The sequence below is a fragment of the Mercenaria mercenaria genome, unplaced genomic scaffold, assembly GCF_021730395.1.
Source record: "Mercenaria mercenaria strain notata unplaced genomic scaffold, MADL_Memer_1 contig_4445, whole genome shotgun sequence".
In the NCBI taxonomy this organism is placed as follows: domain Eukaryota; kingdom Metazoa; phylum Mollusca; class Bivalvia; order Venerida; family Veneridae; genus Mercenaria; species Mercenaria mercenaria.
Genome location: NW_026462673.1, coordinates 35,897 through 41,896, shown reverse-complemented (window position 1 = coordinate 41,896; position 6,000 = coordinate 35,897).

Sequence of the window (6,000 nt, the reverse complement as noted above, 5' to 3'; positions counted from 1 at the left end):
TATGTTCATTTAATATTCTTTCTTGAGAAAAACATTGTAAACATGATTTACAAAAATGTTTTTTATTTTTATATTTTGTTTTGTTATACATTAATCTATTAAAATCTTTAATCCAAGCATAATGTTGCACCGCCAGTGAAGCTTCTGGTGAGCTTCGCTGTGCTTTTTATTATTACTTATTAAAAACATGTCACAGTGTTCTTCATATTGATATTTTGATACGTACAATGGATAAACATTGTTATGAGAACTGGAAGTTCCCAGGGACTCCTGTCCATCTTCATAGCCAAATATATTAAATCTAATTTCATTCTGAGTTTCTATTTTAGGTATTTGATTTAATGTAACAGGAAATTTTATTCCTTTATAACTGAGTTTTTCTATATGTTTTTTATATTTTGAAACTCTTTGAGGTTTTTTTTTCAACAGGAAATTTGTAAGCTAAATGACACCATCTAAAACATTCATTATCATCATTCTTTATATTTATCAGTCCTTTTCTATGGTGTTGTAATGGTTTTGGTAATTCTAAATAACTTGAAGCAGCCAGCGGTGTATATTTATATCTATTTATATAATGAGCATCAACTGACTCTAATTCTCCAGCCGCTTCCTTCTGAAATCCAATTACCAATCCTATTTATTATTTCATCAAAGGCTTGATGTAAAGTGTTTTTCATTTCGTTAATATTAATAATAATTGAAGGGTTAGATTGAAAATAAGCTGATTTATATATTGTATCTGTTTTGCTCATTTTCACAAAAGTTAATTTTAAAACAACATTTTTTTATACCTTTTAAAGTTTTAAGTTCAGATTTAAGAGTATTGTCTATATCTTTTATATTCGAATATTATTGAATTTTTGGATCTGAACTTAAAATTTTAATTTCAATTTTTTTCATATATTCTTTTGTAGATTTCTCGATTTCTTTAATCATCTATATATTATAATTAGAGAAAAAAATCGTTACGTAAAAACAAAAACAAATTAAGAGTATTTAAATTGATATCTTTTTCCATTAAGTTTTGATATTCCACTTTTTACTCTGTTTTTTCCTTCACAACACATTTTTATTAGCCCAGAATTAATATCAAGATCTTTAGATGTTGCATAAATGCTTTTATATATTTTTTCTTCGTTAGTATCACAATCGGTTACAATAACTGTTTTAGGATTGTTTCGGTGATTATTTGGTTTAGGACAATCACAGTTTTTACCAGGGTCTTTGACCCGGGGGCTGAAAGCCCACCATTTTTTTCCAGCATCAAACAACCACATTCGCGTTTATATAGTTCTTTCTGAAAAAGATATGGATCTATAACATTTTTTAATTTATCAATCACATGTTCTTTATATTCTTCACTAACTATTTTATCAAGTTTGAAGTTAATAACATTTCTTCTTTTAAGAACATTTTTATATGAATCTTTATCTGGGTTTGTTATTTTTCCTAAAGTACTGGATAATTTTGGAATAATCGTTCTGTCTACTTTTTTATTAACCATTATATAATATACTTATAGAAAAAAAATATCTTTAACAACGCACCTAAAGAACGTTTTAAAAAATGGTTAATATTATCTATTTTTTTTAATAAGATTTTAAAGTTATTTTTTCTAAATTGTTATCAACTGTTAAAATGTTAATGCCTTTTTGAGACATTCTGTTTAACCATTCTTCGTATAATTTGTGTAGTTTTTCTAAATAATCTAAACCAACTCTGTTTTCTTCAGTTCTGTTTCTTTTCTGAAGTCTTTGAAAACATCTTTTAGGATCGGTTTTAACATAAATAAAAGCATCAATTGGGGTGTTCCCATGTATTTTAATAACATGATCAATTAAGAAAAGATTGTATACTGCCCATTCGGGATCATTTATAACTCCGATGACATGATATTGTTTTGTAAAAACATTGCTGTTAGTTAAATAACATCGTTCAATAAAAGAAACACCATCAAAGTTTTTAGCAGAATTTAACCATTTTTATATGTCTGTTTAAAGTTGCTAATTGAAAAGGAAATGAATGTTTTAGAGGTTCTTGAGCAGCAAGTTCAAATAGGTGATATGAATTATAACTTGGATCCATAACATTTTGCCATTCACGAATTGGTTTTGGAATTATATTAAAATTAGGATTATATTCTTTAATAATATCTAAAAACGTACTTTTTCCTGATGCAACATTACCTTCAACTAATATAGTTTTTCTCATTTATATATAATATACTTATAGAATATTTTTTCTTTTATATCCGTTAAGATTAAATTCCTTGATATGTGTTTCAAGAGGCGTTGAATAGTTTTTTTCTTTCTGCATTTCTAACAGTATTGTAAAAATATCTTGAATAACTTTATTTGGATCTTCTTTACTTATTTTTCCGATCCGCGCTTTTGTTATTAATTGTTTTATTTTGTGATGGTGTAATTTTAAAATAGCTTTTTTGTCTCCAATTTTTAATCTTTTGGTAAATATTGTAATTACTGCTGGAACGGCACCAGCAACTGCTACAATAATAGGAATCGCTGGAACAAGTGCTAATGCAGCCGAACAACCAAAAATACCTGCTGTAATTTGGAATCCTGTATTTACTCTTCCACAAAACTTATAACTGTTTCTGTTAGCAGCAGCAAGTTTAGTCAAGTGAATAATTAATTGATCTATTGTTTATATTTTAGGAAATCCGTTGTCTTCATTAGAAATTAGATTTTTATTACTCATTTATATAATAATTTTTTTTAATTAAATTTCTTCCAATTCACTAAACAGAATCAAACCATAGGTTCATTAACGAATCGAAGATTCGGGAATCCAACTATTAAATATTTCATTATAACCTTTCCATTTTACTAAAGCTTGTTTTTTCTTATAGTCTCGTCTAAAAAAAATTTCTATTCTAAAAACCTCTTGTTTAGTAGGTAAAAGTTCTTGTTCATAAAATGAACCCTGAATTATTTCATTATTCAAATCTTTAATAGTATATGTTCTGGGATTTGTGTTATTAATTCCATAAATTATAAATATTTCCTCTGTCCAGTTTGGCGTATATCCTTTTTCAAAATATTGTTTAAGTTTGCTTAAGCGAACTCGGTCACCAATTTTAAACTTTGGTTTACTCTTTGGTGTCTTTAAATTACCATAAAAATTAAAGTAAACAGTACCTTTATTTAAGTTTTTACTTGCTTTAGTTGGTGACATTTTTATACTAGAATGTTTTGTTTTGTTATATTTATCAACCATATCCTGCAGATTGTCTAAATAAGTGTAAGTATTATTTGCTGTAAAATATTTCCACATTATTCTTTTTGAACTTCTATTAAATCTTTCGATTACTACAGCTTTTCCTTCATTAAATGTATGGTACATGTTAATCTTATTTTTATTCAATGGTGTACTGAAGTGTAATAAGTGTGGTCGAATAGGGCATACTTCATATTACTGTAGGAGTGGAAAGTACGGTAATAGTGCTAATGCAGCAGCAGAGGTAGAGGTAGAACAGGAAAGTAGTAAAGGGGAGAATAGAAATAGTAAGGAAAATAGAAATAGAGGTAGAGGCCGTGACCGATCTAGGAGTAGAGGTAGAGGAAGAAATAGAGATAGAGATAGGAGTAAGTCAAGTAGGTCAGAGAGTGGAAATAGTATTATAGAACTAAGTGATGTAGAGGAGTTAGGTTTTTGATTTAGTGTTATTTAAGTTGGAAAGCATTTGTTTGTCACATGTACTTTTTTTACACCGTTGTCGTAGCAAAAGTCATGGTCATACTGCGTCTAGTTCATTAACAGGGGGTCCGTTATCTAAAGGATTTCCTGGCCCACAATAGTTATAATCTGGGAGTGTTAACCCTTTCTTAGGTAATAAAGGTAACATTGCTTTATGAATATCTAAATTACCTCCTGTACTTTAAACAAACTTTGATTTCATTCTTCCACAAGACGAACAGGTAGCCATTATCATTTTTCTCCCGTTTTTTGCTGTAACATAATGAGGGTTTATATTATCAGTAAATCTTCTTTCTTTCAAACAATATATTTTATTTTGTAAACCCATTTATATTATATGTATTTAAAACTTTTTGTTTTCGTTGGATTAAAAATCTGTGGGGGTTTTTTTATTGTGTAAGTGAATCTTGTTCCCTGGAATTTTTGTTCATCAAACCGGGTTTTTTTTAATTGATCTGTGTTGGTCAAAATGAGGTCAATTTGGGGTCAGATAGTGCTTATAACCTTATTTCTCTAACTACTATCATGTCATGATTTTTTTTATTTATTAATATGCTACGTCACCATCTTTCCCTGTAACATCTATTTTGCGGAAAGCTATTAATTCCCAAAAACTGTGGTTCACCTTAATATAACTGAAATTATTCCCGCACTGTTATTATTACTTCTATAATCATCTGCAATAATAAAACGTATTTTCCAAGTTGCACACCTGGTTAATTGATCACATACCGCTCCATTTGCACAATACCTTTGTCGTTAAACCAGATCAATAAAAGAAATAATCATTTGAAATTAAAGATAATTAACATACTGAAGCTTCTTTTCTTAATGTGTATAGCAAACAGTAAAATATAGACCATTTATATACCGTAGTTTCTTTTCTTATTGTGTAAATTTTACTCATGAAATTGTTATGATTTTCCCCTCTCTCTCTCTCTCTCTCTCTCTCTCTCTCTCTCTCTCTCTCATATTGATCTCTCTTTTATATTGAATTACTAATTGAAAATAATATACTCTGTTGTAACAATCAGCTCTGTCTGTATCATCGGCAGATAAACTTCGGGCGAGTTCGTGCGTTTCCGCACACGTTCGGAAATACCACGGACACGTGCAAATAAATAAATAATACAAAAATAACCAACTTTTAAACGTCTAGGGAAGCAAGAAGACATTAAAATAATTTCAAAATAAAAACATATGTAAAAAATAGGGTACGAAATATTCTCAAATTATGAATAAAGTGCCTACAGGGAAAAGAATAAGATACGTATCACAGGATTTTGCTCATTTTAATCGCCAAGGGAAGCAATAATTCTTCACTTTAGATAAATATTTTTATATCTTTGTAAAGAGAAAGGAATGGCGAACACTTCAATAGGATAATAAATATTGTGTGTTCATTCTAATTAAAACAATATTTGTTTAAACTATTTTTTCTTCTTTGTTTCTATTGGAAAATATCAACCAGATAAAAATCGATGTCGCACAGCCAGGTGATTTCAAAGGGAATGATTTTACCGATACGACGGCAAATTTTACCTAATTGTTGATCATGAATGTGGTTTATGTTTCTAACAAATAATAGGGATTTCAATGTATTTAAGATATTTCGTGATAGAATCAATAATACTTTTATTCTGATAGGTTTATCGATAAAATAAATACCTTTTTTTCAAATCAGAAACCTTATGAAAGTGCCTACCATGATCAGATTCTGCATCAATATAGGGCCGGAGTACATTTGAATAATATTAGCTGCATTGTAAAAAGGATCATAACGAATAACAATCTTGTCGGTTTCGTCGTCACCTATTCTGTTTGCAGGTAATAAATAAACAAGTGTAACAAAATAGCATTGCGTGTCTACCAGACAGTGAAAGTAGTGAATGAAAGTCTGCAACACACAAAGTTATTCGTGATTTACGCTATTTTATTCATTATTTATATCTATATTTTATTAGTAGGACATGAATATAAGAAGCGACAGACTCGCCCGCACTCTGAAATGCATGTTGTTTTAACTAGATGAGAAGTGACCTAGGTTTCAACCATATATCAGTAAGAGCGGCCTGTCGCTTCTGACTATTGACAATAAATAACAAATCCTGATTAAATGGGATAAAGACGTGACTTTTATTAAAAATTACACTATCATTACCGAAAATTAATGAAATATTATGGCATATTGTAACAGATATAATTATCATGAACTGAAGCATGAAATGATATATTTCTAGCCAAAATGCATAGAAACAAAATAGACAACGCTATGATGCT